The sequence below is a fragment of the Syngnathoides biaculeatus genome, chromosome 5, assembly GCF_019802595.1.
Source record: "Syngnathoides biaculeatus isolate LvHL_M chromosome 5, ASM1980259v1, whole genome shotgun sequence".
NCBI classification, from domain to species: Eukaryota; Metazoa; Chordata; class Actinopteri; order Syngnathiformes; family Syngnathidae; genus Syngnathoides; species Syngnathoides biaculeatus.
Window position 1 is genome coordinate 32,722,018 of NC_084644.1, and position 9,977 is coordinate 32,731,994.

The following is a 9,977-nucleotide window of genomic DNA, read 5'->3' on the forward strand; positions in this document are numbered from 1 at the left end:
CAATTGTATTGACATCAAATGGAAACAACAAGTTTTTATCTTGACATAAGTGCATTTCTATTTCGGTTCTTTCAGTTGTGAGGTGCTCCTCTTTGAGTTGCTCTCAACTGAGATTTTCTGGCATCCATTTGTGTTCGTTTGCCATTCTCCTTCGAGATTTTCCATGAACACAACCCAAACAAATGCACTGACTTGAATATTCCTGCAGTAGTGCTTTTGTTGGGGTTGTGTTTGTTGATTTGTTTCCAATGTTCTTTTTTTTCTCAAGGTGTGTTTTATATTTGTAACCCAATTTATGAAGGAAAGCAAAATGATTCGGGGACTGTTAGAAAGAATTCTCAAACGTTAGCACTAACTAGTGTTATTAAGGCAGTAAGTGCTACTTGTTGGGGCGTTCTTTTGGCATTACCTCTGCATGAGCAAGACCCTTTTAGAAGGTACATTCTCTTTATGCCACTTGTTGGCTTGTTTTCTTCAATTATTTTTTTGGAACACCTTTCCTTGTGAATCCAATTGTATTGACATCAAATGGGAACACAACAAGTTTTATCTTGACATAAGTGCATCTCTTTTCGGTTCTTTCAGTTGTGAGGTGCTCCTCTTTGAGTTGCTTCTCAACTGAGATTTTTCGGCATCCATTTGTGTTCGTTTGCCATTCTCCTTCGAGATTTTCCATGAACACAACCCAAACAAATGCACTGATTTGAATATTTCCTTCAGTAAGTGCTTTTTGTTGGGGTTGTGTTTGTTGATTTGTTTCCAATGTTCTTTTTTTTCTCATGGTGTTTTTTATTTGTAACCCAATTTATGAAGGAAAGCAAAATGATTCGGGGACTGTTAGAAAGAATTCTCAAACGTTAGCACTAACTAGTGTTATTAAGGCAGTAAGTGCTACTTGTTGGGGTAGTTCTTTTGGCATTACCTCTGCATGAGCAAGACCCTTTTAGAATGTTACATTCTCTTTATGCCACTTGTTGGCTTTGTTTTCTTCAATTATTTTTTTGGAACATCCTTGTGAATTCCAATTGTATTGACATCAAATGGAAACAACAAGTTTTTATCTTGACATAAGTGCATCTCTTTTCGGTTCTTTCAGTTGTGAGGTGCTCCTCTTTGAGTTGCTTCTCAACTGAGATTTTTCGGCATCCATTTGTGTTCGTTTCCGTTCTCCTCGAGATTTTCCATGAACACAACCCAAACAAATGCACTGAATTGAATATTTCCTCAGTAAGTGCTTTTTGTTGGGGTTGTGTTTGTTGATTTGTTTCCAATGTTCTTTTTTTTCTCATGGTGTTTTTTTGTATTGTAACCCAATTTATGAAGGAAAGCAAAATGATTCGGGGACTGTTAGAAAGAATTCTCAAACGTTAGCACTAACTAGTGTTATTAGGCAAGTAAGGCTACTTGTTGGGGTAGTTCTTTTGGCATTACCTCTGCATGAGCAAGACCCTTTTAGAATGTTACATTCTCTTTATGCCACTTGTTGGCTTTGTTTTCTTCAATTATTTTTTTGGAACATCCTTGTGAATTCCAATTGTATTGACATCAAATGGAAACAACAAGTTTTTATCTTGACATAAGTGCATCTCTTTTCGGTTCTTTCAGTTGTGAGGTGCTCCTCTTTGAGTTGCTTCTCAACTGAGATTTTTGAGCATCCATTTGTGATCGCTTTCCGTTCTCCTAGATTTTCCATGAACACAACCCAAACAAATGCACTGAATTTGAGATTTCCTTCAGTAAGTGCTTTTGTTGGGGTTGTGTTTGTTGATTTGTTTCCAATGTTCTTTTTTTTTCTCATGGTGTTTTTTATTTGTAACCCAATTTATGAAGGAAAGCAAAATGATTCGGGGACTGTTAGAAAGAATTCTCAAACATTAGCACTGACTTGTGTTATTAAGGCAGTAAGTGCTACTTGTTGGGGTAGTTCTTTTGGCATGACCTCTGCATGAGCAAGACCCTTTTAGAATGTTACATTCTCTTTATGCCACTTGTTGGCTTTGTTTTCTTCAATTATTTTTTTTTGGAACATCCTTGTGAACTCCAATTGTATTGACATCAAATGGAAACAACAAGTTTTTATCTTGACATAAGTGCATCTATTTTGGGTTCTCTCTGTTGTGAGGTAATCCTCTTTGAGTTGATTCTCAGCTGAGATTTTTCGGCATCCATTTGTGTTCGTTTGCCATTCTCCTTCGAAATTTTCCATGAACACAACCCAAACAAACGTACTGACTTGAATATTTCCTGCAGTAAGTGCTTTTTGTTGGGGCTGTGTTTGTTGATTTGTTTCCAATGTTATTTTTTTTTCTCAAGGTGTTTTTATTTGTAACCCAATTTATGACGGAAAGCAAGATGATTCGGGGACTGTTAGTAAGAATTCTCAAACATAAGCACTGACTAGTGTTATTAAAGCAGTAAGTGCTACTAGTTGGGGTAGTTCTTTTGGCATTACCTCTGCATGAGCAAGAACCTTTTAGAATGTTACATTCTCGTTATGCCACTTGTTGGCTTTGTTTTCTTCAATTATTTTTTTTGGAACATTCTTGTGAATTCCATTTGTATTGACATCAAATGGAAACAAGTTTTTATCTTGACATAAGTGCATCTATTTTGGGTTCTTTCAGTTGTGAGGTGCTCCTCTTTGAGTTGCTTCTCAACTGAGATTTTTGATTATCCATTTGTGATCGCTTTCCGTTCTCCTAGATTTTCCTTGAACACAACCCAAACAAATGCACTGAATTTGAGTATTTCCTTCAGTAAGTGCTTTTTGTTGGGGTTGTGTTTGTTGATTTGTTTCCAATGTTCTTTTTTTTTCTCATGGTGTTTTTATTTGTAACCCAATTTATGAAGGAAAGCAAAATGATTCTGGGACTGTTAGAAAGAATTCTCAAACGTTAGCACTGACTTGTGTTATTAAGGCAGTAAGTGCTACTTGTTGGGGTAGTTCTTTTGGCATGACCTCTGCATGAGCAAGACCCTTTTAGAATGTTACACTCTCTTTATGCCACTTGTTGGCTTTGTTTTCTTCAATTATTTTGTTGGAACATCCTTGTGAATTCCAATTGTATTGACATCAAATGGAAACAAGTTTTTATCTTGACATAAGTGCATCTCTTTTCGGTTCTTTCAGTTGTGAGGTGCTCCTCTTTGAGTTGCTTCTCAACTGAGATTTTTCGGCATCCATTTGTGTTCGTTTGCCATTCTCCTTCGAGATTTTCCATGAACACAACCCAAACAAATGCACTGACTTGAATATTTCCTGCAGTAAGTGCTTTTTGTTGGGGTTGTGTTTGTTGATTTGTTTCCAATGTTCTTTTTTTTTCCTCAAGGATTTTTTATTTGTAACCCAATTTATGAAGGAAAGCAAGATGACATAAGTGCATCTATTTTGAGTTCTTTCAGTTGTGAAATTCCATTCTCCAATATTTTGTTTCCAATGTTCTTTTTTTTTCTCAAGGTGTTTTTATTTGTAACCCAATTTATGAAGGAAAGCAAGATGATTCGGGGACTGTTAGTAAGAATTCTCAAACATAAGCACTGACTAGTGTTATTAAAGCAGTAAGTGCTACTTGTTGGGGTAGTTCTTTTGGCATTACCTCTGCATGAGCAAGACCCTTTTAGAATGTTACATTCTCTTTATGCCACTTGTTGGCTTTGTTTTCTTCAATTATTTTTTTTTGGAACATTCTTGTGAATTCCAATTGTATTGACATCAATTGGAAACAACAAGTTTTTATCTTGACATAAGTGCATCTATTTTGGGTTCTTTCAGTTGTGAGGTGCTCCTCTTTGAGTTGCTTCTCAACTGAGATTTTTGATTATCCATTTGTGATCGCTTTCCGTTCTCCTAGATTTTCCATGAACACAACCCAAACAAACGCACTGAATTTGAGTATTTCCTTCAGTAAGTGCTTTTTGTTGGGGTTGTGTTTGTTGATTTGTTTCCAATGTTCTTTTTTTTTCTCAAGGTGTTTTTATTTGTAACCCAATTTATGAAGGAAAGCAAAATGATTCTGGGACTGTTAGAAAGAATTCTCAAACGTTAGCACTGACTTGTGTTATTAAGGCAGTAAGTGCTACTTGTTGGGGTAGTTCTTTTGGCATTACCTCTGCATGAGCAAGACCCTTTTAGAATGTTACACTCTCTTTATGCCACTTGTTGGCTTTGTTTTCTTCAATTATTTTTTTGGAACATTCTTGTGAATTCCAATTGTATTGACATCAATTGGAAACAACAAGTTTTTATCTTGACATAAGTGCATCTATTTTGGGTTCTTTCAGTTGTGAGGTGCTCCTCTTTGAGTTGCTTCTCAACTGAGATTTTTGAGCATCCATTTGTGTTCGTTTGCCATTCTCCTTCGAGATTTTCCATGAACACAACCCAAACAAACGCACTGACTTGAATATTTCCTGCAGTAAGTGCTTTTTGTTGGGGTTGTGTTTGTTGATTTGTTTCCAATGTTCTTTTTTTTTCTCAAGGTGTTTTTATTTGTAACCCAATTTATGAAGGAAAGCAAGATGATTCGGGGACTGTTAGTAAGAATTCTCAAACATAAGCACTGACTAGTGTTATTAAAGCAGTAAGTGCTACTAGTTGGGGTAGTTCTTTTGGCATTAACTCTGCATGAGCAAGACCCTTTTAGAATGTTACATTCTCTTTATGCCACTTGTTGGCTTTGTTTTCTTCAATTATTTTTTTTGGAACATCCTTGTGAATTCCAATTGTATTGACATCAAATGGAAACAACAAGTTTTTATCTTGACATAAGTGCATCTCTTTTCGGTTCTTTCAGTTGTGAGGTGCTCCTCTTTGAGTTGCTTCTCAACTGAGATTTTTCGGCATCATTTGTGTTCGTTTGCCATTCTCCTTCGAGATTTTCCATGAACACAACCCAAACAAACGCACTGACTTGAATATTTCCTGCAGTAAGTGCTTTTTGTTGGGGTTGTGTTTGTGATTTGTTTCCAATGTTCTTTTTTTTCTCAAGGTGTTTTTATTTGTAACCCAATTTATGAAGGAAAGCAAAATGATTGGGGACTGTTAGTAAGAATTCTCCAAATAGCACTGACTAGTGTTATTAAAGCAGTAAGTGCACTTGTTGGGGTAGTTCTTTTGGCATTACCTCTGCATGAGCAAGACCCTTTTAGAATGTTACATTCTCTTTATGCCATTGTTGGCTTGTTTTCTTCAATTATTTTTTTTGGAACATCCTTGTGAATTCCAATTGTATTGACATCAAATGGAAACAACAAGTTTTTATCTTGACATAAGTGCATTCTTTTCGGTTCTTTCAGTTGTGAGGTGCTCCTCTTTGAGTTGCTTCTCAACTGAGATTTTTGAGCATCCATTTGTGATCGCTTTCCGTTCTCCTAGATTTTCCATGAACACAACCCAAACAAATGCACTGAATTTGAGTATTTCCTCAGTAAGTGCTTTTTGTTGGGGTTGTGTTTGTTGATTTGTTTCCAATGTTCTTTTTTTTCTCAAGGTTTTTTTTATTTGTAACCCAATTTATGAAGGAAAGCAAAAGATTCTGGGACTGTTAGAAAGAATTCTCAAACGTTAGCACTGACTTGTGTTATTAAGGCAGTAAGTGCTACTTGTGGGGTAGTTCTTTTGGCATTACCTCTGCATGAGCAAGACCCTTTTAGAATGTTGCATTCTCTTTATGCCACTTGTTGGCTTTTTTTCTTCAATTATTTTTTTTGGAACATCCTTGTGAATTCCAATTGTATTGACATCAAATGGAAACAACAACTTTTCATGTTGACATAAGTGCATCTATTTAGTTTTCAACAGTTGTGAGGTGTGAGGTGGTGAGGTGAACTACTTGTTGGGGTAGTTCTTTTGGCATTACCTCTGCATGAACAAGACCTTTTGGAATATTATATGATCTTTATGCCACTTGTTGGCTTTGTTTTCTTCAATTATTTTTTGGAACATCCTTGTGAATTCCAATTGTATTGACATCAAATGGAAACAAGTTTTTATCTTGACATAAGTGCATCTATTTTAGGTTCTCTCTGTTGTGAGGTAATCGTCTTTGAGTTGATTCTCAACTGAGATTTTTCGGCATCCATTTGTGTTCGTTTGCCATTCTCCTTCGAGATTTTCCATGAACACAACCCAAACAAACGCACTGATTTGAATATTACCTGCAGTAAGTGCATTTTGTTGGGGTTGTGTTTGTTGATTCATAATTCCTCTTTTCTTGACATCAAATGGAAACAATAACCTTTTATGTTAACATAAGTGCATCTATTTTGAGTTCTCTCAGTTATGAGTTTCATACAGACAATTGATACTGGTGATAACGATCTCACCAATTGAAAATGATTAGAGCCCATTCATCGATAAAAGGGAACTTCAACACATTCCGGGCATGCGGACCACTCAGACAGAGTCGTTTTCATGTAAGGCGGATATGAGATTCAATGGCTAAAATCTTTATTTCAATGCATCCCTCTGGATGAGATACCGCTTCTCCAGCCTCCAACGGAGGCACATTAGCCAGGGAGGAATCATCCATTGATAAATCAGCAATCATCAAGGAAAGTCATCGCTTCCTTATTGGTCTACCTAACTTGAGCAGTCGACTAAGATTTAGCAACAGTAAGTAGTTCTTGTTGGGGCCGTCATACAGATAAGTCCACCTGGATATGCCTACATAGTGAGTGGTGTGATATGACTGTAGCCTCAATCACTTAAATGTTCAAACTGTGGCTGTGTTTGGAAGGTCGTCGTTTGTGTCTTCCTGACTTGTTTTTCAAGCCAGTCCAATATGTGGACAGCAATCAAGATGAGTGGGCATCTTGGTCAGCAAATTGACTGAAACATTTGTACTGACTTGTCTTCTTTCTCCACGAAGTGCGACTTCTTGGGGTAGTTCTTTGGGCTTTCATAGTTTGTTTGGTAAATGTCCATTATAATGCTCACAAAATGTGGATGTATTGATTTCGCTTTTTAAGGTGCTCCTCTTTGAGTTGATTCTCAACTGAGATTTTTCGGCATCCATTTGTGTTCGTTTGCCATTCTCCTTGGAGATTTTTCTATGAACACAACCCAAACAAACGCACTGACTTGAATATTTCCTGCAGTAAGTGCTTTTTGTTGGGGTTGTGTTTGTTGATTTGTTTCCAATGTTCTTTTTTTTTCTCAAGGTGTTTTTATTTGTAACCCAATTTATGAAGGAAAGCAAAATGATTCTGGGACTGTTAGAAAGAATTCTCAAACGTTAGCACTAACTAGTGTTATTAAGGCAGTAAGTGCTACTTGTTGGGGTAGTTCTTTTGGCATTACCTCTGCATGAGCAAGACCCTTTTAGAATGTTGCATTCTCTTTATGCCACTTGTTGGCTTTGTTTTCTTCAATTATTTTTTTTGGAACATCCTTGTGAATTCCAATTGTATTGACATCAAATGGAAACAACAAGTTTTTATCTTGACATAAGTGCATCTCTTTTCGGTTCTTTCAGTTGTGAGGTGCTCCTCTTTGAGTTGCTTCTCAACTGAGATTTTTGAGCATCCATTTGTGATCGCTTTCCGTTCTCCTAGATTTTCCATGAACACAACCCAAACAAATGCACTGAATTTGAGTATTTCCTTCAGTAAGTGCTTTTTGTTGGGGTTGTGTTTGTTGATTTGTTTCCAATGTTCTTTTTTTTCTCATGGTGTTTTTTATTTGTAACCCAATTTATGAAGGAAAGCAAAATGATTCGGGGACTGTTAGAAAGAATTCTCAAACGTTAGCACTGACTTGTGTTATTAAGGCAGTAAGTGCTACTTGTTGGGGTAGTTCTTTTGGCATTACCTCTGCATGAGCAAGACCCTTTTAGAATGTTACATTCTCTTTATGCCACTTGTTGGCTTTGTTTTCTTCAATTATTTTTTTGGAACATCCTTGTGAATTCCAATTGTATTGACATCAAATGGAAACAACAAGTTTTTATCTTGACATAAGTGCATCTCTTTTCGGTTCTTTCAGTTGTGAGGTGCTCCTCTTTGAGTTGCTTCTCAACTGAGATTTTTGAGCATCCATTTGTGATCGCTTTCCGTTCTCCTAGATTTTCCATGAACACAACCCAAACAAATGCACTGACTTGAATATTTCCTTCAGTAAGTGCTTTTTGTTGGGGTTGTGTTTGTTGATTTGTTTCCAATGTTCTTTTTTTTCTCATGGTGTTTTTTATTTGTAACCCAATTTATGAAGGAAAGCAAAATGATTCGGGGACTGTTAGAAAGAATTCTCAAACATTAGCACTGACTTGTGTTATTAAGGCAGTAAGTGCTACTTGTTGGGGTAGTTCTTTTGGCATTACCTCTGCATGAGCAAGACCCTTTTAGAATGTTACATTCTCTTTATGCCACTTGTTGGCTTTGTTTTCTTCAATTATTTTTTTTGGAACATCCTTGTGAACTCCAATTGTATTGACATCAAATGGAAACAACAAGTTTTTATCTTGACATAAGTGCATCTCTTTTCGGTTCTTTCAGTTGTGAGGTGCTCCTCTTTGAGTTGCTTCTCAACTGAGATTTTGAGCATCCATTTGTGATCGCCTTTCCGTTCTCCTAGATTTTCCATGAACACAACCCAAACAAACGCACTGACTTGAATATTTCCTGCAGTAAGTGCTTTTTGTTGGGGTTGTGTTTGTTGATTTGTTTCCAATGTTCTTTTTTTTCTCATGGTGTTTTTTATTTGTAACCCAATTTATGAAGGAAAGCAAAATGATTCGGGGACTGTTAGAAAGAATTCTCAAACATAAGCACTGACTAGTGTTATTAAAGCAGTAAGTGCTACTAGTTGGGGTAGTTCTTTTGGCATTAACTCTGCATGAGCAAGACCCTTTTAGAATGTTACATTCTCTTTATGCCACTTGTTGGCTTTGTTTTCTTCAATTATTTTTTTGGAACATTCTTGTGAATTCCAATTGTATTGACATCAAATGGAAACAACAAGTTTTTATCTTGACATAAGTGCATCTCTTTTCGGTTCTTTCAGTTGTGAGGTGCTCCTCTTTGAGTTGCTTCTCAACTGAGATTTTTGATTATCCATTTGTGATCGCTTTCCGTTCTCCTAGATTTTCCATGAACACAACCCAAACAAATGCACTGAATTTGAGTATTTCCTTCAGTAAGTGCTTTTTGTTGGGGTTGTGTTTGTTGATTTGTTTCCAATGTTCTTTTTTTTTCTCAAGGTGTTTTTTATTTGTAACCCAATTTATGAAGGAAAGCAAAATGATTCGGGGACTGTTAGAAAGAATTCTCAAACGTTAGCACTGACTTGTGTTATTAAGGCAGTAAGTGCTACTTGTTGGGGTAGTTCTTTTGGCATTACCTCTGCATGAGCAAGACCCTTTTAGAATGTTACATTCTCTTTATGCCACTTGTTGGCTTTGTTTTCTTCAATTATTTTTTTTGGAACATCCTTGTGAATTCCAATTGTATTGACATCAAATGGAAACAACAAGTTTTTATCTTGACATAAGTGCATCTATTTTGGGTTCTTTCAGTTGTGAGGTGCTCCTCTTTGAGTTGCTTCTCAACTGAGATTTTTGAGCATCCATTTGTGTTCGTTTGCCATTCTCCTTCGAGATTTTCCATGAACACAACCCAAACAAATGCACTGAATTGAATATTTCCTTCAGTAAGTGCTTTTTGTTGGGGTTGTGTTTGTTGATTTGTTTCCAATGTTCTTTTTTTCTCATGGTGTTTTTTATTTGTAACCCAATTTATGAAGGAAAGCAAAATGATTCTGGGACTGTTAGAAAGAATTCTCAAACGTTAGCACTGACTTGTGTTATTAAGGCAGTAAGTGCTACTTGTTGGGGTAGTTCTTTTGGCATTACCTCTGCATGAGCAAGACCCTTTTAGAATGTTACATTCTCTTTATGCCACTTGTTGGCTTTGTTTTCTTCAATTATTTTTTTGGAACATCCTTGTGAATTCCAATTGTATTGACATCAAATGGAAACAAC